This window comes from Pteropus alecto, unplaced genomic scaffold (genome assembly GCF_000325575.1).
Source record: "Pteropus alecto unplaced genomic scaffold, ASM32557v1 scaffold21, whole genome shotgun sequence".
Lineage (NCBI taxonomy): Eukaryota > Metazoa > Chordata > Mammalia > Chiroptera > Pteropodidae > Pteropus > Pteropus alecto.
The window spans coordinates 10,230,557-10,257,813 of NW_006436282.1; the positions used below are offsets into that span (position 1 = coordinate 10,230,557).

At 32.8% G+C, this 27,257-nt stretch overlaps 1 protein-coding gene across 6 annotated transcripts in view; it reads right to left on the minus strand.

The window, feature by feature from the left end:
- DGKB (diacylglycerol kinase beta) overlaps positions 1–27,257 on the minus strand; it is a 586,550-nt gene that overhangs the window by 462,901 nt on the left and 96,392 nt on the right. The window lies entirely within an intron of this gene.

Sequence of the window (27,257 nt, forward strand, 5' to 3'; positions counted from 1 at the left end):
ATGTATTTAATTTACTAAAATAATGCTTTTATAATTACCAAAATATAACTTTTTGACCAAGAAACCTCAAAATTATAATATGTTTAAGTTCGAATAAAATAATAGCTAACAAATATTGATAGGCCATCTAAATATTCAATTAAGTTTGAATAACAGTGATAAAATAAGCTTGAAATTAAAATGTAAGAAAAAAGCAGGATTCTTAGTTTTCAATTATGAAACAGGGCATAGATATTGTTTGCTAGAATTTGAATATAATCCTTTTTGCCTTTTTCCAAGATTTAGTGATATTTGAACCATATTTCCCAGTTCCAAAAATCTAATGAAAAATGACTTTTGAAACACCTTGTTAGAAAATTCACTTAGATGCTCACTGAGTGCATCATGCTTACCTATATTTTGTGAATTATATTTTCATTTGGAATGTATGATTTTGTTTCTTTATTGTGATTCTGTGGGGTTTTATATGTGTGACTCTTTTATTCATATGATAAAATTCACATAACATAAATTCACCACTTTAACCGTTATAAAGGGCACAATTAAGTATAATGCTGTGCAACTATCACTCCTATCTTAATTCCAGAACATTTTCATCACCCTCTCAAAACCCTCATATTCTTGACATGTCATACAAATAGAATCCTACAATACATTGCCTTTGTGTTTGGCTTTTTTCCTATAGGACAGTGTCTTTGGGTACAGGTTTTCTCCACTATTCGAACATAGAGTGTTCCTATGAAAACTTTCATAAGCCAAAATAGCCATAAAGCGAAGAAGCAATTACTATTTCTTTGAAAGTGAAAATCTTCTAATTTCTCCTGGTTAGCAAAAGCAGGTACTAATGTAGTTCTTTTATAAAAGCAAAATGGCATAACATAAATTTTGAAAAGTAGAGATTCCTGCTCATGCATATTGTAGCATGTGTCAGTACTTTATTTCTTTTTACAGTCAAAAAAAAATTCCATTTTATGGATATACCACACTTTGTTTATCCATTCATTAGCTGATATAAATTTGAGTTGTTTTCATGTTTTAGCTATTATAAATACTGCTGTTATGAGCATTCAAGTACATATATTCCTTTGCAAATATTCCTTTGGGTATATCCCAAGGAGGAGAATTGCTGTGTCAAGTAGTAACTGTATTTTTAATATTTTGAGGAACTGCCAAACAGATTTTCACAGGGCTGTACTATTTTACATTCCTACTAGCGATACACGAGGGTTTCAATTTCTCCATATTTTTGCGAACACTTGTTATTTTCTAGTATTTTTTTTTTAATTATTATACCTATCCTAGTGGATATGAATGGTTTCGAGTTCTATTTTGTATTTCAAGTCATTTGCTAATAAAAAATTTATGTTAAATACCTTTTCAAGAGCTTATTGTGCATTTGTGTACCTTTTTGTAAAAATGTCTATTCAAGTCTTTTGACTATTTTTTAATTAAGTTGTCTTTTTGTTAATGAGATCCTCTGGTGAGATCCTACCTACATGCTCACACACACATGCACACAACTGTGAGTGTGCTTTAACATGACTGAAGCCTGTATAGCTTCCTATAAATTGTTTCCAGTATGTATTCTGCTACCATTTTTCATAATGTGATCAGTCTTAATATGTTATGCCATGTTCCTTGCTACATTGCAGGAAGAAAATGTACATTTTAATTGTGTACAACATTTAAATTTGTTACAAAGCTGAAACAATAGAATGGCAATTAATATTAGGATTGAATTGATCAGGCAATTAATATTAGGATTGTATTACATTAATACACATTAAAGTAATAGCTCCCATATGTACTTTGGCTTGGCAGAAAATCACACTACTTTGAGACCTGGTTATATATTAAAAAGAGACAAGAAGCTGATTCCTTATTCTCAAATCTTTCTTTATGGATTACAAGGCACTGTTCTAAGTAAGAAGACCTTTTATTTCTTCTTGTTTATAGAGGTAGATCTAGACCATTCTTTACATACCTCCATAAATTATGGGCTAATATATCCCAATAAACTATGGTTATTTTAATCATATCTTAGCCCTATGATATAATGGGAGGAGGAGAAAAATGTTTGGTTTCTTATATGTATGTCTTCCACAGAACTTCACAGATACTGCCTAAAGATGGGCTTTTCATCTCAGGTTTCTATAGGAGTAAAAAATACATTTAGTAATCATTTATAAATGTCCAGAGAAGATATCAACCCTTAAAATTATTCATGTCATTTTTTTTGTGGTTTACTGGCCATAGTTATGTCAAAATGTTATTAGTGAGATGACTACTAGGAATAAATTAATAAATTAAGAGCTACAATCTATGTATCTATAACTGCCCTTTCCATGAACTGAGGCTCAGTGATGATCTTGGCCTGAGACAATTTAAGGAGCTTGAATTCATATTCAGATGAATCACCATTAAGTCATTTTTCCAATATCCATTTCCATTTTTAATATTTTTACATCCGAAGTTTATCCACAATCTAATGTCCACTTCACAATATAATTTAGAAACTGCAACATTACCTTTTCCTCTATTTCTGTCTCAATAACCTTTGTGGAGTCCAGTCTCTTTAAGAAAGAGTCTTTGACTTATCCAGCCAATCTTCTATAGAAGGAGATTTTGGTATGGAACACCAGAGGGTTCCACATATCCTGCCTGGGCTCCATAATCTTTAAACAGAATCCCCGTACATGAACTACTTACATATCTCTGCTTGGATTCCCAAATTGCACTAGATTGTGAAATTTTTCTGTGTTTTACCTATCTTCACAGGAGAACACACATTTACTTATTTTGTAACTCAGCTGCTTTTCTGGATTTGTTCCTATTACCTACCGCCATAAATATTCCTATCTTTTGATTATGTCAACTCTAAATCATATCAGTTCAACACAACATTGGAGCAGTGGAGAGGAGAAAGGATGCACAACTAGATTGGACCTACCTCCTAGCACAAGAAAACTAACAAGGATGTGACACCTGGATGAAGAGATAGGAGGTGAGTGAAAGACATAGTCTCGGTCATATTTCAGCTAATATTGGAGCCTCAAGTACAAGAGCACAGTGACAGATTCTGGGCTACGCAATGCTAAGAAATCCAGGCAGGTAGCCAGATAGGCAGGCAGGCAGCTGTAAGCTGGGAGATCAATTCACAGTTAATACATATCTGTAATGGAACAAAAGTCTAGCATCCAAAGAAGACTGACAACTGAGGTGCTGGGAAGCCAGGTTCAAACAGCTGGTTTAATCTTTAGGATAAGGATTCAGGACAGATGCTCAGCACAAAATATTGGCTCTCCTAGAAAGCAAAGGAGGGTCGTGATTTGAGGCAACTGTGAAATATAGGCCTAATTCCAGAGACGCTGTTGCTTGGCTTGGTTAACAGGACAGAGAACTTGAAGAACACTGGATACCAATTGTTGCCCTTAGACTAGTATATTAGTCTTACCAGGAAGTAGTTTAATATTAATAAACATGACAGAGGATTGAGTCATTTTAGGTTGTCTTTTCTATCACCATAAAAATCATCTAAGAACTAAGGTAGTACTGAGCCTGAAAGTGGAAGTCATTTTATTCAGTAGAGACCTTTTAATATGCTGGGACAAAGGAAATATATATAGGGACTATTGAGTAGATTTTCTCTTCTGACTTGTCTTCCTAGTAAACCCTTTAGGATATGAGTCGTTCCAGAGGACTCCTCAAGAGTCTACTCCCTATGAATCCTGTCATGTTTGGTTAAATCACATAATATACAATACCATGAGAATTAAACTAGGTACATTTTAAGAATCTACAATTAGGAATGTTCTGAATTTTACATGATTTTCAAGAAAAATTTAATTATTTTTATATAATTCTGAAATAAAAATAAATCAATAAGTGCATAGTGCATTTGACAATGTTCAGAAAATAGAAGACTCAAACTAATGAGTCCTAAAAATGCTCCATTAAAATCAAACACTTTTAGTTGACCTCACATCTCTTTAAATGTCTGTTGCATCTTGAATAAGCTTCCTTTGTGATTTCACTGCCTCTTTGCCTCTTTATTCCAAAAAATTCAACACATACTTAGATTAATCAAAAAGGCTCCATGGAGTAATGGAAATATTTAAAGCCAGATAGATTTGGATTTAAGTCCTGGCTCCAGAATTCCTGAATGTCCCTGGGTATATTTTTAACTTCTTTGTGGCTCAGTTTTCTATACTTAAAATTAAAGGAATAATGATATGGACCAAGCAATGGTGTCCTGCAAAGTGTCTGGTGCCCAACAAATTCCTGTGCCTTTGTTCCATCCTAAACATGACTTCAAATATGCAATCATTATTCAATAGTTTCTTGTTGCTTTTGGATTAAAGCACAAACTTCTCCTCTTGGTATCATGGGTATGTCAGAATATGATCCAAACCTACCTAGCAATAATTATTTTCTATGTATCCCTTATTTACAATTCAATATCCAGCCCTCCAGTTACCAAGGCATCCCATGATTTTAGAGCTCTTCCTTCACTTGAGATGTTCTTTTTCCCCAGGATTCTCTTCAGTCAAATGAAGTTAAAGCATAATGTATGTCATAGTTTATCTGCCATTTTATCCACAAAACCTCTTAGGACCTCCTTCAACCACAGTAGATAGCAACTTACCTTCCAGGGAACTCCTCATAATAACTCTCTTAAAATCCACATGTGATTTTATGCATCAAGTACTATTAACATTATTAAAGTTTGCATGTGGAAAGTATTTTAGAGTTTGCAAAGTGTTTTCTCTTATTATTTCATTTAAAATTCACAATCACCTCTGACTTTATCAAACTCCCTCTCCATTTAACACATGAAGAAATCAAGGTTAAAGAAATCACTGATTTAAAAATCATACAGCTAAAAGAGGTTGAGGTAGTGACCAAACTCTTGCATATGACTCAAATCTGTTCTCTTTGCTTCAAACCAATAAAAATTTGGAGTCCATTACTTTTGTTAATTTAGTTCAGAGAATTTTTTTACCTACTTTCCTAGTACCTAGAAATATTCTATTTCTTTTTTTTTTCTTACCAACAGATGAAGAGATCTTCTACATAAATAAAAAAATACAACAAAAAATTCCTAAGATATTATTTAAATTCAAGTTTCTTAATGCATTTTATTTTTTGTTCAGGATTATGTTTCTGTTTAATAATGGAATTAGAATATATGTGTGTGTGTTGCTCTTTTATGAAAACTTTAAGTAAAATATATGTGGATTTTGCATAATATATATTTCATATAGTTATTATAAGAATGTATTTTCAATAAACATTAAAATTGTGCTGCATTATAAGAGGAAAGTATATAGAAAAGACAGGACTATTGAAGAAATATTTTTAAAAATTCACGAATAGTACATTCTCATTATGCCTCAAGAGAAAACCTTTTTTTCGTTTGTTCCAAAGTAAATATATCTTAAAAGTCAAGGCCAAGAGTCCTACCATCCAAATAGGAGTCATAGCTGTTGTGAGAAGATGATCATATTCCACTGTTAACACGAACACTATTCAGCTATAAAACGCATTTGTCGTTTTTATAAATAACAACTTTTTAAAGAACTGACCATAGGTGTAGTCCTTTACTTGCCAAAATAGACAGTGCCAAAGGTCCCTATTTCAGTGAGGACACTGGATTTCCAGGGGAAAATAAAGGCTTTGACAACACAAGAGGGGCTGCCAACACCTTTAATCTTGTTTAATACATGGGACCATGGAAAAGTCATCTTTTGGTTCTCTCAACTTGGTGCTTTCAAAAGTTTCCTTCACAATCTACGATTCCTCACATAATTTTTTCCCCTGTCACAAAGGATATTTGTGGCCTAGAAATCTTTTTCTGTGCCACACCAAAGCATCTTTGCAGTGGTTGTTTTAACCCTGTAGTAAATAGTGTTGTGTAGCTTTAACTGTTTAAAGAAAATAATTTTCTAATTTAAATACTGAGGTAGCATTAATGTGCATGTAATGTATTAGCATTCAATATAAAGTTAAATTTGATACTTAGAGTTTCCCTTAGCAATATTATATTTAAAATTAGCAAAAGAGCTTTATCTATGTCTAAACCAAACAGTTTTGTATCTAACTCAGTGGTACATGATCCTGAATCTATCTTAAGATCTTCTTGGCAACTTTTAAAATATACTGATACCTGGGCCCAAAACATTGTGATGAAGATTGAATTGTACTAGGTTCTAGGATCCAGGTTGAGGATTTTTAAAAAGCATCTCAATTGATTTTTGTATGTAGCTAAGGTTGACTTTATCAATGCTTTGATCCTTAAAGAGATGCATAAAGAAATTGACAGTTAATCAATAATTTTTTCCTGCTACACTTCCTTATGTATGTGTATGTATATATATTACATATATATATGTAACATATATATTTAATATGTACATTAAATATATATATAGTTGTTCAAGGGGCTTATTAGAAAAAAAATTGGAGCCCTTTATTCAAAATTTTATTTACCCTGACCTCAGGTCACAATAGCAAAATAATAATATCTTGGTAATCCAAAAGATCGAGAAATTGATATAGCCATTAATACAGTTCCCCAAGTGATATAAAAGATATTCTACTTAAATTATAGTCAACAGTAGATAAGAAATACCTACAGCACTATAGGATATTTGGAGGACTAGTCACAAAGAGACAGAAGTTCATATCTACTTGTGTGAGAATTGTAATAAAAGTATAAAGAGATTGAAAAAAATACAGAACTACTGTTAAAAATAATATATCATGTGGTAGCATTTTATATGCTAATTGAAATCTATACACCTGGATTTTTAAACATCCTAAAAAGAATATTCTAATGATACAGCTATATTAGAAAGAGCTGTAAGAAAAAGCTCTGAAGTTGTTCTGAGTGCAAGTTCTCTCTCTACATGTTCCTGCTAAGCTCTTGGGATCATTGTTAACTTGAAAAGATGACAACCATAATATCTCAGAGAAATGTGTATAGCAATACACATTGTAGTGACTATTTCCATTTATCTAGAAAGACAACTATTTAATTCAGATTAACTGCTGATTTGAGACTATGAAAAATTTTCCTTTTTCTTTTAGATTTTCATTACTTGCTAATAATCCTTTTAAACAAGAATTCCTTAAAACACTTTCCTTAATTTGCTAGTATGACTTTTCAATGCGTGTATCTATTCTAGTGCTTTGGACAACATATTTATAAGAGTAGTTTTTTTTGGACAGATAATCTAACTGTTAGCAAATCTATGCTGGCCAGGCACTGTTATAGGGGTCCATGAAATAATTTACATTTTATACAGATTTTACTGTGCAGAAAATGAATTAAGAAAATGTATACTTGCATGTGAGCCACTCATCTATACAATAAATAAAAATTGGTATGGAAAACATAATTTTAATTAAAAATTATAAATGGTGAATAAATTGGTGTGATTCAGTGATGTTCTAGTAAATGTTTATAACTGTTGAGGGTGCAGAATGCTGACTTGTAGTGTTTGCTGATGGAACTGTTATAAATATTCCCACTATGGCCATTCGAGCTTCTCTTATGACATTATGAATGTGGAGTTGGGAAGAGATGCTAACATTTGACTCACAGGAGCAGGAATTAATGAATTAATCAACATAGAATTTTATGTACTTTAGGAAGAATGAACAAGTCTTTCAAAACAAATAGAGATTAAGAGCAGAAATAAAATCCCCCAGTTATGAATGCTCAATCATTTTTTCAAATACTCAAGACTATTGAGTTTAGAAAATGTACTGTTCCATATCATTGCACAAAACAGAAATTATTCTTGCTCATGTGTTTTGTGGTCTAGTGAAGGAAGATAGAAAATAAACATAATAAATAAATGTAGAATATTAGATAGATTTCAACTGCTATGGAAAATAATAGTCCAAGGTCAAGGGGATTATTACCTTGTAGGTCAGAGTTTACAATTTTATATAGGAAGCTTAGATTAGACTTCTATAAAAAGGTGACATTTGGGCAAAGTTTTGAATCTAATAATGTTTTAAAAGAAGTACTGTTCACGTAAAACTGATGAAATCTGAATAAACTCTGTGGATTATACCAATGTGCATGTTCTCGTGTCAATAGTATTTTATAAACTGTAGTTATGTAAGATGTAACCATCTGTAACTGGTACATGGGTCGTCCCTGGTCATATTGTTTTGTAAATTCCTATAAATCCATCATCATTTCAAAATATTTTTTTGAAAAGAATGCTCTATTATATTGAAAATAAGACTGTGGAAGACAAAAGTAAAAGCAGGAAAATTATTATGGAATTATTATATTAATTCATTCCAGAGATTTATGATTGCATGAAGGTCTTAGTGATGGAGCAGGGAAGATGGATTATTTTGAAAGTGGAGCCAAAAGCTTTCCCAATGGATTGGACATCAGTTGTGAAACTGAAGAGTCAAGAACAACCCTAAAATTTTGTTTGAGTAATTAGAGGGATGAAGTTGCCACAAAAAGGAACAGGGAGCACTGCAGACAGAGCAAGTTTGAGACGGAGAATTCTCCATTTTTGTTTTAGGCATTCAATGTTTGAGAAATCTATTAGACATCAAAGTGTAGCCATTAAGACAGTAATTAAATATAAGTGTGGAATTAAGGAGAGGTTCTAGGCTACTGAACTAAATTTGAGTGTTATTTGTATAAATGATATTTAAAGCCATAGAACTATAAAATATCACATGGAAAGTGAACTTAGAAAAAATATCAAGGACCAAAACTTAGAGCACTCAGAAGTTCAGATATCAGGAAAAGAGGATGAATGTGCAAGACTGAGAATGAGTATCTAATAAAATAGCAAGAAAACCAGGAGAAGCAATGTGTCATGAAAACAGAGTGTCATATAATATCACGTAAAGTGAAAAACCTGATCACTGGACTGACCCAGAAGAAAGTCATTCAAGTCCATATTTAGAGTTGATTCAGTTTAGTAGTAAGGACAAAAGCCCAATCAGAGTGAGTTAAGATAAAATAACATGGAAGGGATGGGAGGCAGCAAATATGGGCAAATCATTCAAAAATATTTATTGCAACAGAAGCGAAGAATGTGAGTAGCAGTGGATTACAGAAGTGGATTTAAGATTATGTTCTTAGAGAAGAGAAAACAGCATGTTGATAGAAATGATCTAGTGGAGAAAATTTGAAAACGTAGAAAAAATAAGGGAAAACCATAGACTGGTGTCCTTAAGTAAGTAAAAAATATACAATCTCATTCATAGCAGAAGGTCTTAGGATGCAGGCATGGACATTTACCCAAGTGAGAAGGCAGAGCATATGGGTTCATATGCTGGGGAGAGGTAGATGTCCATTTGGTGTACGTAAAGTTCTGTTGTGTTTACTTTAGTCAGTGAAAGAAGAAGGCCAACAGTTGAGAAAGGAGGATAGAAGTAGATTTGAGGAGTTTTGAGGAAAGTCCTGAGGTGTTGAAATCCTCCAGGAGATAGTAAAAGTGCATTGACTAGGAAAATGTGATATAATTACCAGGCCACATTGAAGTCCAGTCGGTTATAAAGCAGGTTATGAAGAAAGTCAAAATTGACTGGGTTAGTGTGGTTTGTCCATCCAACTGCTATAGCGTGAGAAGAGGCAAGGAAATTGAGGAGAAGCAAGGAGATGATTTTAATGACTTTTTATGGAAGACTGCACTTGGGTTTTAGATCATTACTTCAATTTATGAGAAGTCCACTGTGTGACTCTGCCGATCATTTTCTCTAGTTTGAGAGAGAACAATTTCTGGCAGTTATTGTGCTTTTCACAGCTTTATGCACTCTATTCAGATGTCATCCTCCTCCATACAAGCTTTTCCACATCTTTTGGAAAAGAGATTTGTAATTCAAGCTACTTCCTATGTGCGTTTCTCAAGAGGTAACAATACTTCAGTAGTTCTTATCTTTTTTTTTTTTTCTTTTCGCTCTTTTTTTCTCTTCATTCTGTTAAGTGGCTAATTATACTTAGACATATTTAGTTCTGGTTAATAATTGTATTTTCAGCCTTCTTCCTTGCCCAGAGAATAAATAGAGAACCTGAATGGATCAGCTCTATGTGGAGCCATTATATTAGCGGTAAAAAAAAAGGTTATATCTCTAGGGAGACATTCCAAGTCTCATGTCCTCACTCCACCTCTCCTGCTTCTCCCTTACCATCTGATGATGCTGTAACATCCCCAGCACTCACTCATTTGAATCATTTTGGAGAAGTTGAAAAATAACAGTGAGATAATTCTGAGGAATTTCTGCCCCTTGATGACACATTCCAACTTGTATACTTGAAGTTACATATATTTTTTCTCCTTTGGCTTAGTTTGCTTCTTTATGCTCTATGATTTTTTCTATCTTTTTAAAAGTGACTTGAGGTCATTTATTACATTTGGCAGAGGGAGGTTTTACAAATTGCATTCAGTATACTTCCCCAGGAAGATAAACTAGACTTTAAAATACATATAGTTGCAAGAAATGATCTTTTCATGCAGTATTGTTCAAGTAGTTTCTTCACAAATACCACATGGATTCTCTAAACTAATGAACTCATTTTCAACTCAATATCCAGATCTTTAGATTGAAGAGTGCTGCTTAACTCCCATTCACTATTTGTGCTGACATTATTGCTGTTGGCAAATGCAGATGATAAAAATATCTCCTTTGTGCTTCTGCTACGATTAGTACCTGGCACATAATAAATATTCATTAACTCTGAGCTCTTATCATCCATCGTCTGTGTTGTCATATTTACACTGAGATCTGGGAATTTTACGCTGAACCTTAATTTCAGATTCAATTTCAGATTATTCTCAATTTTCTTCATTTCCGTTTGCATTTTCACTAGATGCATTAAACTTCTTATTTGAATCAATAAACTAATATAATGTAAAATTGTTTGAAATTAGTTATATTTAAATAATTAATTTTAATTATTTTCCTTATGGGAAATTAAAATATTTCAATTAAATATTTCAATCAAAATATTTAATAAAATGCAACTGAGTTATAATTTTGAATCTGTAGATTAGTAAACATTTTTAAACACACACTAGTTCAGAAGATGAAAATTTCATTTCATTTTTGTAAAGTTCTTATATGGGTTGTAAAACACTGAAAAATCAGACTTTCTGGCAACAATAGCGTTTTCTCTAGTTGCAATGCTAATGACATCCTGTTTTAAGACAATGCAAAATTACCAAAGTCTCTAATTAGTTTCTAACCAGAAAATTTTCAGCTCTCTGTACATTTACCAACAAACACAATATTAGGCAATCTGGGAAAACCAAAATCTATTTTTTGGCATACATATTTCAAAGAATATAATTTGCTTACATAAAAATTTTAAAGAACATAAACCCCAAAATATTGTCCCCAAATTGTAATTTCAGAAGAGAACTTAGGGAAATGTGCCACATTTATTTTGTGGCTTTAATGTCTACTCATCATTCCCATGACTCTGGAGACTGTGAAAACTTTAATGTGAGAAGGAGGACTATAACTATATGTGGAATTAGAAGTAGTTGAAAATTATAAAAACTATAAACATCAATAGAAGTTTCCTCTCATGGTATTAGGGAGATCTCCATTTTCTGCCTCTAATACTGAGGAAATTAGAAGAAACAATATTGAAAGACACTTCTAGTCACAACATACTGTGATTCAATGATAAAAACATCTCTAGATACCCTGAAAGGATACTCAGTCCTACACCCCTAAATACTCCCCTCCTAATAATCTCATCTCTAGTTCTTGCCTCTCTGAAATCTTATCCAACTTTTGAACAGAAATTCAGATTGAGGAATTTGGCAATGTCTAATCCCACTACCAAATAAGGTGAAAACAAGGGGAATGGAGTAAACATTTTAGTTCATAAAGGAATATGTTTTACTGACATGTCAAATTCCCCAGTGATATTAGAACCTCTACTAATATTAGTATTGGTATTATGTTTGAGAAATATATTTAGAATTATACTTATTCTGAAAAATACTCAGCTTTGATAAAGTTCCCTTTTAGCTCAAATTGGTGATTTCAAGCTGAAAACTTTACCTACAATGTGACTATTTTTATATTCTCTAAAAATTATTGGGCAAAGAGTAGACTGGAGATAAAACACTATGTGTGTGGATATTGTGGCTTATTAGTTCTGAATCTCCCTGCCGTGCAGTATTCAGAAGGGAAATCTATGGCGTTACTTTCTTTTATTAAATGGTATCTCTCAGTCTACATTATCACATTGGAAAATTTGCTATAACAACTTCTGACAGACTTTGCCATAATTTGCTACCAAAAAAAAAAAAAAGCCAAAATGCTAGCTAAATGTGTTGGCCATTCTGAGTGAGAGAATTTCTTACATTACACTGTAGCTGTATTTCAGCCATTCACCTAATAGGATAAGGCTAGTACCATATTCTTTAAATATTTTTAAAGATCCAAAAAAGAAGTAAATGATTAAGGGTGACTATTTTGTAAAAAAAAAAGAAAAAGTTTAGTTACAATGCAAGTCTGAGATGGCTTGAGAGATTTAAGGACTGCGAGACATTGCAATTTAAAAATCAAGAATGAAAAGATTTCAGTGAGAGAGGCTGCACAGCCTCCCTAGTGACTTGCAGGAACCCATGAATCAATGTGCTAAGGAAATTCTCGGTGATGTGGGGAAGGGAGGAACTGCCAGGAAGATAAAAGCTGCCAAGTGTAACCTAATACTGTTTATTAGTTTCTTAAGGCTGATAAAAAAGTTACCACAAACTTGGTGGCTTAAAACAACAGACATTTATTTCCTCATAGCTCTAGAGGTCTGAGGTTTAGATACTCTTAGGCTTGGTTCCTTCTGGAGGGTCTGAGGAAGAATCTGTTTCATGTTTCTCCCTCAGCTTCTGGTGGCTGCTAGAAATCCTTAACAATCCTTGCCTTGTCAACCCACCACACTAACCTCTGATTCTGTTGTCACATGGCCTCTTCTCCTGTTTCTGTTTTCCTCTTCTATCTTTCATAAGAACAGTGATCACTGGACTTAGAGCCCAACCTAAATCCAGGAATAAGCTCATCTTGATAGTTTTATTACATTTGCAAAGACCCTTATACCAAATACGGTCACCTTCATAGGTTCCCAGGGTTAGGACTCAGACACACTTTTCTGAGGGGCATTATTAAATCCACTACTTGTAACCAGTTTTAGGTAGAAGAAAATTTTAAAGTTGATATTCAGTCAAAATTTTATTAAACCATGGATCTGAAAAACTCAGGGAACTTAATGGAATTCTGTAAAGTTTACTTTTTGTTAACTGGTATGTTAATTCAGGACCTCTGAGAAACACGTGCAAGAAATTCTAGAGACATCTGTGAAGGATAAAAAGGGGAGTACGAGCAGAAGTAGGCAGGGACACATTCAGAGTGTGAAGCAGGTCTAATACTTGAAGAGGACAAGAAGGAAGATTTGGTGATGGACAGATGGGAGGGGGTTGGGGGGCTGGGAGAATGGGGTTAAGGGTTAAAAAAGTACAAATTAGTAGTTGATAAATGGTCATGGGGATGAGGAGCATGGCATAGGGAATGCAGTTAGCATTAATATGTTGGCTAGGTAAAGGGCCAGGGGAGGGAGGGAGCAATTGGGGGGATTGCTTTAGGAACTATATAGATGTCTAACCAATGTACTGTATACTTGAAACTAACTAAAATAAATCAATTTTTTTAAAGGGTAACATGAGCAATACAAAGTAAAAAAAAAATAAAGAAGAAAGAAGAAGGAAGAAAGAAGAAGAAAGAAGAAGGAAGAAGAAGAAGAAAGAGGAGGAGGAGGAGGAGGAGGAGGAGGAAGCACTGTCACAGTTATGGTACGGCTCTGGGCCAATTCGGAGCTCCTGAGCAAACCTTGTCCACTGGAAGAATGCTGTGATAGAACCCAAATTTACTACCACCACCATGCTTGGTCACTGCCCAGGAGCAGTCCAGGGAGAGCGTGGCCTCAACACCAATGCTGTAGTAAGCTCAAAGTGTAAAGACAAATGATGAGGAAGAAACAGTCAAAGCTCAGGTAAAAAGCTTTCTGTCACCACCCATCAAAGTTCCAAGAAGAATTCAAGTAGAAAGAACATTTTGCAATCATAGTTCTTTTTATATCTCCAGGGCATATCCTTCTAGGATTGTTGATTGTGAGATAATGTATATGTGCCTTTATGTCTCCCAATACTACTGTTATTATTACAGCCAAGAGTACTGGCAACCTTGAAAGCATGTTATATAATGTTAGTGATGTAGTATCTGGAGGGGGATACTGATGATGCAGATGCCTTTGCTCTGATGAAAGATTAATTAACCCATTTCTTGTTTAGAAAAAAAAGTGCAGCTCACTGCCAACATTAATTTTATATAAACATGCTCTTTGAGGCTGAAGCAAATCTGACTGGTTTTCAATGTGAAAAGAAATTATAAAAACTTTCTTGGAATTATTTCTAAAGAGAAATTTTCTCTATTTCTAATATAACAGAAATGTATATGATGATCAGTATTTAATTTTGGGGGGGGGCGTGGTAAATTTCAAAGTGCAGAACAACATAAAGTAGAAAATCACATTGTGCACAAAAATATTGTGTTTCTCTCCAGATCTTCTCGTCATCCTTGTCATTGTGCAAGCAGCACACTTTGCAGCGACCAGTTGGATTCTGCTTCCCTTATGTTTGGTGGTGTGCTCTTGGGGAAATGTATTCCAGACAGGTGAAGAGATATGACATAGACAACCTCAAAGATGTAGCTGCTCTGGATTGTGATGTTTTTCCAGCATTCTTTCACTCCACATCGGTCTTAAGTTTTAACATGGCTGACTGTGTGCTCAGGAATGTCTTTCTTGAACAGGATGTAGGAATTCAGCACTGTCATGTTTAGAAGGTGACAAAGAATTTCTTACACTGAACTTGTGCCTTTTGTGCTCAGTTAAATAAGAAATGAGCATCTGATCTGATCGGCCGAGATGCTCTCATATTCTCATTATAATCCACAATGACACATGGCTTCTCAGTTTTCTTTCCATCTCTGTTGTCTACTTCAATCACAATGTCACTGCGGAATGTTGAAAACATTGTCACCTCCTTCTCGTCTCACCATTTCAGTGCCATAAATTCAGCACAGAGTCTGGCTACAGTTGTCCCCTTTGCAATCCTTTTTTTCAGATCATTTGGCATCTGTTCTCTGTTCAAAAGAGCTGTCCCAACAACTACAGTCCTGTTTTGATGTAATTCTCTGAAAAGCATTAGAGATGTATAAAAGTCATCGAGGAAGACACAATATCCTTGGCCAAGAAGGTCATTGATCGGGGTAATTTAGGACTATAATCCACAAATTATCTCAGGATAAACACTGCAGAAGCGAGCACTCTCCTCAAGTGTTCTAGAGGTAAACGAGAAATGGGTTAAATGCTTCTGAAGGGAGCAAGAAGGCATTCAAATTGATCAGCTGGGCTACAGTATAAATCGCCTGCCTAACGATAAAGAAACCATTTTATGTTTTTTTGCTAACCATCCAAAATTTTTATGAAGAGAGCTAACCAGACATCTTAGACCTAGTATAGAGGCCAGATATTCTACTGTGGATGGTGAAAATGTTGACAAATAGCTCATGTGCACACAGCAAGGAATTACAGCAAGAAATGTTCAACTTAAATGTTCAACTTAATTTGTTCAACTTAATTATTGTGGATTGGGAGAAAAGAATTCATAAATACTTGATGTAAATCTTTAAATAAATTTTAGATCAGGCAGATAAAAATAATTTGGCAAGGATATGTGATTGTGACACAAATATGAGTATCACATATTCTCATATTATCACTAGTTCTATTGATACAAAGTGAATAAAAACAGATGTGGAATTTGAGTTTTAAGCCTCCTATTGTTGTTATCTATGGCATCAATTGATAGTTCACAGACATTTGTTCTCACAGTTAAAAGAGCCAACAGGAGAAACTGTTCCCTGGTTCCATGTACTTGGACCTGGCCTTATACTTACACATGGCTGAATGTTAGATATGGTCTCTCTTACCCCTTCACCAGTTCCCTCTTGATCATCCTTCCCCTTTGACTGCATATTCCTCCTCTTTTTTCACTGCTAAATTTCAATCAGGAAGTCCTCAAGAGTTTGATTTTAAAAACTACTTTGACTCTTTGTTGCTTTTGTTTTGCTTAAGGGTTATTTTTATTCACTATGTCTTTAAAATATTTATTCTTCAAGTATCTACTTAGAAGGAAAAGTAATTTATATCTAATACTTGACACAGCAGTATCATTGCATACTGTACACATGTGCACTAATAAGCTCATAAGGTTCTAGATAATTAGGTGTTATATGATTAAGTAATTGGTGCTTTTGTGCTTTCTATTATGTAAAAGTCTCCACTGAGTTTTGCATAGGTGTTTCGGTATTTATTATTACTCAGGAAATTTTGGTGGGATGTTTTAATAGGCTGGGTATGCATTCTTATTTTCACTGCTAATGAATAATGACAGAGCCCTATATTATTTAAAAAATCAATAGTCAACACATTTTTAATAATGGATTAGATTCAGATAAGGAAGGATGCATACATTACATTTATTAAGTAGAAATAGAATGTATAGTCAGTTAATTCAAAGTAATCGAAAAACAAGAAATAATGAAGAGACCACAAGAGTGAAAAAAGCCAGGAATAGCACTAAAATTTAACCAAGCAGTTTGGAAGGTTTTAATAAACCTGAACAGTACAGTTTCAATGTCACCTGCTCCAAATAAGAGGTCCTATCCTTAAGTTTATAATAAAAATGTAAAGTTATCAAAAATGAGGGCTGAGAAACATATAATTAAACTACTTTCAACAACAGAAAAAGGATTATTTCATCTCTTCTCCACCACAAAAGATTATGAAAGGATTATGGGAGGGCTTTTGTGGTGGAGAAGAGATGAAATCACCAAGAGATGTAAAGGATCATAAATAAAAATTATTATACTGATCTACATTTGTGGGATATTCTTTTGTATTGCAACCTGTCAAACATCATAATAAAAGCATGTTAACATTAGACAGTTACATTTTCATGAATACATATTACCTCACAAGTTTTTTACACTGTCCACTGCAAAAAGGAAATAAAAACTCTGACAATAAGCTCATTTTCCTGGTCGTGTGACATCTGTACATCAGCTTGAAATACTAGAATGTGTGACAGCCAGTTGCCTTGTTTGTTTTTGGCCCTCACTTGCATTAGTGCTATTTGCTTTCACCTATAGAGTTGGGAGGAGTATAAGGACCAGTTAAAAGTCTATTTGAGTTACTGGGCATAAAAGATTTGTAAGCCATGGAGAAATCATCTCGATTTGTAATAGAAAGAACCTGAGAAAGACTGGGGAAAGCATCTCCCCCAAAGTTAGAGTTGGTCTGGAGAAAAGCCACTTAAGAGAATTCCAATTAAACTCATGATTATTACCTAGCAAGAACTTTTTGCCAGAGGCACATTATCTAAGCACATACAAAATTATAATGAAGATTTTTAATTGTTCTACTTAAGATCAAAAATTACAGAAAAACTAAGAAGTAGTATAAGTGGAAAGTGTCAATGATCTTAGGTTTCCCTTTATTCATATATTATCATCATTACTATTTTGCTATGGCATACTGGTTTTGTTTGAATGTTGTTCTGAATGAGGTTATTGGATTAATAACCGGCCCTTTGCAAATGTTATTTAAATCTTAATCGGATTACAATTGGATTACAATTATCCTTTTTTTTACATTTAAAAATCTATGTAGTCATATGCAAGTCTTCTCCAAATTATTTGATTTTTTAATGAAAGTCCAAATAAATAGAGACAGATGGCCAGCTAAGTAAAACTGACAGCAAATTTATCCAAATTATTGAGATTTTTCAAAAAAAATTGTTATTGTCTTAGAATTCTCTCCTCTCTTCCCTAAGTCTTCTTTCCATTACAGATTTCTTCACTTGCCTCAGCCCTCACTGTCCAGAGCGACATTATATTAAGTGGCACGTATCCCTTGGCCATTATGATGAAAATCATCTTAATGTTTAAAGGCAAGATCATTGTATATTTTTAATGATTGCATAGTTAATGCCTATTAAAAAGGAAACCAGAAGGTACTTAAATATAAAAAGATATAAACATCCATAATTTCTCTACCTGAAAATGACTACTATTATCATTGTAGTGATATCCTTCTAGAATATTTTTAATATGCATGTATAAAATTTATAAAACTGGGTTAAAAATTATAAAAATGGGATTAAAGATTACAGGCATCTTTGAGCTACTTTTACACTTAATATATTTTAAATATTTTCTGTTAACTACTATCATTAGTATTGGTTGAATAGTGTGTCCTTGTGTAGCTGCACCATAATTTTATTTACTGGTCTCTTATATTTGAGCATTTAAACTACTGTTACATTTATATTAATAATAAAAGTATAATAAAAGTGATATACATACATCTTGGAAACATATTTGATTCTGGTCTTAGGATAAATTCCTAAAGGCTTCATGAATGGGTCCAATATGCTCTACATTTTAAGATTTTCTTACACACACTAATTTGCTATTTAGCAATTTTGAACCAATTTAATTTGTCATAAGAGCGTGTAAGTATAAAGTGTTTGTTATTGTGCATGGAATCTGAACATAATTCAAATGTGATGCAAATCTACTTGAATTCTACCTACAATAATTATATGCTCAAGTAAAATGCCACATTGATTCCATGTCCCTGTGAATATATTAGTAGACGTAGGTATTACTAGTAAATTCTGTTTTTCTTGCACTGTAGTAGAGTAATTACTAAGCATCATGCCCTTAAAGGTTATCAGAATTAAGTGACTGAAGAAGAGAAGTACTCTGAAGTAGAAAGAGCACAGGATTCAGAGTTAGGAGACCTGTACTGCTAGGGCAAATGCATTCCTCGGAACTATTTTTTTCTTATCGGTAAATAAAGATGATAAATTGGGCAATTTCTAAGTCTTTGGCAATTATAAATACTCTGTATATGCTATATTGCAAGCTCGATTAAGCTAATGACCATGACTTGTTTTCTTAGTTTTTTTCCATAGCACCTAGAGCATAAAATGCTTTGCATAAATAGTCATTTTTGTGTGCATGCAGATCAAATTAAAATCTATTTTTAAATGAGTATGCTAGCTGCTTATTAAATCTCATAGGATTATATAAAAATAAAGAACTGATTTTCCAGTATTAATTACACTCTAGCCCTTTGCAAATGGAATCATTCTTCCAGTTGCTTGATATTTTTAGAAAATAGAGAAAAAAGTTTAGGTGTTATACAAAGTTTACGAATATAAAATATTTGGTCAACTAAGAAAGCACTGGTTTTATATATTGCTTTCAGCTAAGAGTTGAAGGAGTTGACTTTTAACTTTCACTCTGAATTTTAAATGAGTATTAGTTCATTTTTGTAGCTTTAAATGTAACATAAATTACTTAGTAGAAAGAAGAAAACGTTTGTTCTTATTTTTATTCCAGTTGCTTAAATTAACAAAGGAAAATTTTTAAAGATTTGTCATCTTTGAATTATAGCCACCCTATGTTTACATTATTTTATTTTTAATTATAAAAGTACTGTGATTTTAATTACCATTTTAGAGTAAAATGGTCAAAATAACAATTAAAATAGCCAATCAATACCAAAGGAAATGACCATAAAATAAAAACTAAGGGCTCTCACAAATCTCAGCGTTAACTGTTTTAGCCATTTCTGTTCTGTTAGGCTATCCGTTTCCTGTCACAGTATCTACTTATTGCCTGATATAAAAAAAAATATGTTGTTTATACACCTCCCCCAACACACAGAGATATTAAAAATTATCTCTGGTTATAAATATAAAACTGGTTATATTATCAGTTTTAGTTTTTCTTATTAATGCTAAATAACTGTAAATATTTTACTAAAAACTATATTTCTTGATACATTGATTTCAGAGTGTTGGTTGTCTGTTCTCTATGGAGTGTGGGAATGTTGTTTAACTATACTCACTTCACTAATCTTTTTCCTAACTTTTCCTAACTACATCTTTACTTGCACATTTTTATTCTGCAAATGGAGATTCTTCTTCTATAGTTAAATGACTAGCTCAGATGTAGAAATAGGACATGGAATGCTAAGAAATTATCTATGTCAATCCTAAAATGGGACACTTTAATAATGTTATGCTTATGTTATACCTTCTTCATGCTTTCTCTTTCCTGCTTTTTCCAGCTGGAACATGAACAGGACTTATACCCACCCAAGAGTGTGTAGTAACCGGTAGGGCCACAAGATAAAAATAATGTGAGCCCAACAATGACCTCCTGAAGTAGAGCCATACACAGATCTGGAACATTCCTCATCTGATTAATTTGGGGGAGAGGGAATATAAACTATTTTTTTCTTTAAATCTCAGAAATTTGGGTTTCTGTTTTAGCACCTTAGCCCACCTTAAACAAATGCACTTCAGTATTTTGCCGATTTGTTGATTCTCAAATTTAAAAACTACTTAGCAGCATTTATAATAATAGGCATATAATAATAGAATTTACTTCTTAACTAGTGCGATTGTATCCCAAGGGAAGAAGCTGTAAAGCTAAATAATCTTGTTTCATTTGAAAATGAATATTCAAAGTATCAAGTACATTCTATTTTCTTGTATCTCATCAATTCAAACCATGCTCTTTTAGTTCTCATAGTATTTTGAGCATGATAGTCTTATATAGATTTTTTTCAAAATTTCTAAATGCGTTTTTTATTCTTTCTGAGATGTTTACCAAATACATTTTATATCTCTAATATTTTGTCTTATGTTCAAAATAGATCTATCATTTACAACGTTAAATATTTACTAAAAACTATTTATTGATCCACTAATTTCTGATATTTAAGGTTTTCTTCAACTAGATCGCGTGTCTCAACAATTTTTATGTTTGCAACATAATTTTAGTTTTGGAGAAGTGTTGCTGATCTTTGATTGTTTCTATTTCTTCATAGACTGTTCTTGTTTTACAATGGAGTATGCTCTTGAATATAACATTAATACATATAAATGCCTTTTTTATTATAATAGAATTAAGCTTATAGCTTAATTTGTGCGGAATTGATTTGTCTTTCAAAATCGGTTCTTCTTAGTCATAAACATGAAATATTGTTCCTTGTATTCATGTCATCTTTAATGAGCTTTCATATTTTTTTTAGATTTCTCCATTAGGTTTTTGTACATATATTGTTAGATTTATTTTTAGGTACAGTAAATTTTCATTACCCTTTTGAATAACATGTTTTTACTTTTTAATTACATTTTCTAGTTGCTTTTGAATATAAAATTTTTTCTGTTTAGATCTTGTATCCACCAACTAGTTACTTCACTTATTAATTCTCAAAATATGTCCATAAAATCTTTGAACTTTAAAAATAGGTGATCATATCATCCGTGGACTGTAATTTGCTTTCTATTCTGATCCTTTTATCTTTTCTTTTTTTATAATGAACCTTCATTATAATGTTCAATAGAAGTAGTGATAATGGGCATCTTCCTTAAATTCCTGATTTCAGAGGTAATACTTGTACTATTTTGCCAATGAAAATGACATTTGTTATAATGTTCTGCATAATACTTTTAGTAAAATTGAGGACACTTTCTGATATTCTTGGTTTACAAAGAATTTTTAATCATGAATATGTGTTGAGTATTACTGAATACTGTTAGTGCTTCATTTTCAACATGAATCTGTTATTATAAATTGCATTAATTACATTTTAAGTGTTAAAAACTTTTTCATTCCTAGAGTAAATGCAATAAGATTAGGGTATATAGTATTGCTTTCAAATATCACTACCTTTTGGTTTGTCCCTCTCAACTCATGTTCTTTTTTGTATTCTACTGCCTTGTATGTTGCATCCTGTAATCTATTCTTTTACTGGAGGATGCACCATAGATCAGACTACAAATAGTTAACATTAGGAACATTTAACTTTAATAAAATCTAAATAAAAGAGCCATTGAATATTTTAGTCATGTTTACCTCTCTTCCAAAAATTCTATTTTTGATTAAAATTTTAGTTATCTATTTTTTAATGCTCATGACAAATTATTACAATTATTCATATACTTAAAATTGCTTTAATTTCCTGATATTATTAGCCTTTTCTCCCAGGGTGACCTAGCTTCTTCATTCTATTATCCCTCCTATGTTAGCACTTTTTTCTTTTTTTTGGCCTTTGGGAAATTTTTAATAATAATTCTTGTGAGTTCAACAATAATACAGTGTAGGTTTGCTGTTGAAAGTCTTTTCAATATGGCTAGTCTGCCACACTGCTAGAAAGGAAAGTCTCTCATTCTTTTCCTAGAACACAGTTATCATAAACTTGTTGTATAACATTAACAGGCCCTATATCTCCATGGATTGTAATATGGAGATAACAATATACTTTCTATGGAAAAAGAGAAAGAATCAACTAAATATTTTTGAGTGAGTTTACATTTTTAATTTTTCCTTGGCAGTGTACACTTATTTTATCATTTGACTTTCAGTTTCAGAAAAATTTTAAAAAAGTAAAAGGTAACGAGATATAAAACTGTTTAGAAATAGCTAATTGGCTTTTAAAAATAATTTTTAGATATTTTATTAGCAGTATCTCAAGAAAAGTATAGAAAATAACTGGCGAACTCTTAATTCTAGAACATAATTTCAGAATTTCTTTTTCTAACCTTCTTGCCTTGTTAATTGATTTGCTTTTAAGTAAAACATTTTGGCTCTAAATTCTGACTCCTTCCATCTAGTTCATAAAAATCAGATAGATGATAGATGATAGACAGATGATAGATAGACAGATAGATAGACAGACAGATATAAAATCATGCATGTAATTAGCATAAATCTTATTGTAATTCACCATTAAATTACATTAAATCCATTTGCTGCTGTACTTTTGTCAGCAGAATGGAAAAAAGACAGTGGTCTCTTTAGAGCTGAATATGGAGATAAAAATATACTTTGTTCTCCTGATGTATAAAGAAATTTATACATCAGGAGAACAAAGACATGCTCTGGGCCCATAGCAGCATTGCACTGAGTAGCGAGCCACAGTAGGAGAAGCGAGAGAAAACCCTCTGCTACCCTGATCCCAGGGAGAAGCTTACTGATGTTGGAGGAGAAGCAGAAAAAGCTCTAACGCCCAGAACATATGAAGTAGAGGTCTGTTGCCTCTGGAGGAAAGTTAGAACCACTGAGAACCTTACCCATCAGTATCAGGTATACAGAACCATTCAAGTCTGAGGATGTAGCAGATGATATGAATCCCTCCACTGCTATCTTTATTTCACCAAAATCCATGTACATGAACCATGTCTTTTATTTTCTATATTCTGATGCTCTGACATCTTGGGGTCTTGCTGACCCTGGAGGGACTGTCCCTTCATAGAGTTAGCTAATTCACAGAGATAGCAAAAAAATACCTTTCATAGATAAACCAATCAATCCAAAGGTCATATTCTGGTCATCTCCATTTTAGGGCTCTCACACTTTGTGCCTTAATTGCTCCAGATCAGGTACCAGACTATTAGGGAAAGCCCCATGTAACCCAACACCTACTTAAATTATTCAAATTAACCAATCCTAAAACTGCTTACTCTTTCTAACCCATTTCTTTCCACAAATATCATTATAAAGTCTCTTACCATGTTTTCTCCTTGTTCCCTATTTTCTGACCAATCCTGGTGCTCCTCGTGTGGCCCCCAGGGACAGGGTATATGTCTTTCTCTCAGGATCTGTGAGTACAACAAACTGTCTTCTCAACTGCAATCATCCCCCTGTCTGTTGTACTAATAATAGAACATATTTTTTAAAACATCGTATACTAAGTAACATAAAATAGCAGTCTTTTTCTGAGAGATGAGATTTTCTTGTTGCATTTTCAAAAAAAGATTGATAGTTTTAAGTTTAAAATATAAGGCCATGATCCATTTTCAGTTAATTTTTCATAATGTATAAAAGGCTCATTTGTTAGTTAGTTTGTTTGTTTGTTTGTTTGCTTAACAGATGCCCAATTGCTCGAGTACTATTTATTTAAAGGTATCTTTCCTCCATTGAGCTTGTACACCTTTGTCAAAAATCAGTTGGAATATTTTTGTGAGCTTATTTCTGGCGTCTTTATGATTCCATGGATTTATGTCTCTATCTTAGAATTATCACATGGTCTTGATTACTGTTGCTATATAATAAAGTTTTGAAATTAAGTATGCTAATTTTTTTCTAAATTGTTTTGGCTAGTTCTTTTCTTTCTTGTCATATAAATTTTAGAAGGGTCTTCTCTATATCTACTAAAAAAATGTTACTGAGATGTTAATAGTATTTGTGTTAAATTTGTATACTATTTTAGGGGAGAATTTCCATTTGTGTTATGTTGAAACTTCTAAACTATAAACATATCTGTCCATTTATTTAGATTTTATTTGATTTCCTTCATCAGAATTTTTTAAATTTTCAACACATAAGTTTTGTACACATTTCCCTATACTGACACCTGAGTATATTTTTGAGTAATTATAAATGATACTGTTTTGAATTTCAATGCCCATGTGTTCATTGCTGATATATAGAAATAAAATTGACATTAGGAGGCTTATCTTGTATCCTGACATTATAAATAATTTGAAGAGGGGTTTTGGGGGGTAGATTCCTGGGAATTTTCAACATAGGCAATTAAGTCATCTGTAAATAGTTCTAATCTATATCCTTTTTATTTCCATTTCTTCCCTTAGTCAAAGGGCTAGAAATTCAAAATACTGATACATGCAACAAGAATGTATTCAAAAGCATTGCTACATGAAAAGAGCCAGAAAACAGGAATCCTTAAAACAACAACAACAAAAATACACTTTATGACTCCATTTTTATGACATTCTTAAAAAGATAAACTGTAATGACAAAAATCAAATCAATGGTTGCCAGGGGCTGAGTATAAGAGTGAACTGACTTAAAATAGGCTAGAGGAAACTCTTTGGTATGATAAAAATTGCAAGTTAAAAATTTTAAAGCAGTTAAAATAATACATTAATACATGTCTAAAATACTTTGTGGAATGCTTTTATACATTATCTCATTTAATCACCATACAAACTCTTCTATGTAGCTCATCTTATCCTTTTGTTACTTAAACTTAATGAGACTGAGTGAGAAGAACCCAGAGATTTCCCAAAGCCTCATGGGAAATAAGTTGAGACATGAAGTTGCAATTGGATTGACTAATCTATAGGTTTTCTATATATTATTTGTTATATTCCTTATACTAGTATGTTACACTATGCTAGTATATGATTTTTAAAACTTTACACCTCAAGTAGAGTAAGTGTTAATGTAAGTTAAAAAAAAAAAAAATCCAATAGTTTGTTTTAACGGATGGTTACAGCGGGGCAAGATGGTGAGAGAATAACACTGAGGGGTCTAATAAAGTGCAAACTAGTCCCTGAAGAGAGATAACAGAAGCATGGTAAAGGCAGCATAATCAATGTTGTTTTGCTGATATTCTCTCTCTCTCTCTCTCTCTCTCTCTCTCTCTCTCTCTCTCTCTCTCTCTCTCTCTCCTTTCCTTCCTTCTCTCTCTCTCATTTAAAACACTCATTAACTGATCTGCTTGAATGGAAGATTGCTCTATTAAAATATATTCTCTACTCTGCTACCAAAACGATGTATAAAAATGCAAATCTGGGCTACCATGTCACCACAGGAATTGCTTTCACAATATACTCACTGTCATAGATTAAGTTTTTCCATTTACATCTCTGTATTTCTTACTCAACTATGAACATTTTGAAGGGAAAGACCATGTCTTACCCCTTGGTGCATCTTGAAAATTATGCCTTCAATCTGCTTTTCTAAAAGGTTCACGGAGGTTGTTTTCAGCTTTTACATAAAGCATCTAATTGTTTCCATCAGAAATTAAATATGAGCACATCTGTCTTCTTATTGGTTATTTCTTTGTCAAATGTTCCAAAGCAATAAAAAACGGACACTAGGATGAATCACAGATCAAAGGGCACCTTGCCAGTTGAAATTGTCTAAGGAATATTCTGACAGTTTTCAGTACTGTATTACCTAAAATAGCCAAGTAGGTGGGTGGGGTCGTTATTACTGTTCTAGAAATAGATTTCCTTACAAATGGAAGAAAGCCTTGACAGAATTCTGACTGATAGTTGTACAGTCATTTACCTTGTTTCAGACCTATCATCTGCTTTGCCTTCCCAGAGCAAAGTGTTCTAACAGTCACCAAATATGAGAATGAAGTACTGCGGTTTATTCATTCTACTCTAATCCCCAAATCCAATTAGCATTCAGCCTTGTCATGTAGCTAGCTACCTTTCTAATGCTTTTTCAGCTACATGCAGTTCTGCGGCTCTGATTAAAAACAGTGGGTGGCCTTGATCACTTAAGGTACTTCTTATAAAATCATTGGGAGCCTAGCTATAAAAGAGAATGAGATCCAACAGGATAGAAACTACATAACGGTCCAAAAGAAAACCACATTGCCATGTGCCAAGAACTACATTTTCATCTTAAACCATCCACTGACAAGATTAGGTAAGAAAGATGGAAAATCAGATAATACTCATATTTTTGCAATATTAATTTGAACAGAGAGAAGAAAGAAAACATTATTGTGGCTGCTATATGCCACATACTCTTTATATTAATTATCTCACTCATCCTCATAATGATTTCTGATGTACACATTATTTTTCCCATTTTATAAAAGTGGCAAGTAAAAATCAGAGATGCTAAATAACTTATCCATATTCACAGATAGCAATGAAGACCTCAAATCTCTTCGATCCTAATGACCAAAATATATTTCGGGATTTTCTTTTTTGTCTCCCAACCCTATCATTATATAATTCAGATTCTAATTCATCAGTTAACCCCCTAGCTTCTCAATAACTATACTTCCTCTTAATCACCTGCTTTATCTTTGAGATATCTATTCTAAATCAACTTATATATAAATATGAGATTAATTAGATAACTGCCAGGAATGAAAGAAGAACACTGCCCAATTAATACAAAAATGTTTGTAGTTTTGGGGATGGTTGACAAAAGACTATTAGAGAAGAAATTTTATTAGGTAATAAAGAATACAGTATAGGTATAAAGAAATAACAACAACAAAAAAAACTCTCTAGATACTGTTATGGAAACTGTTCCAAGATTTAAGTAAAAAAAACAGAGAGCAA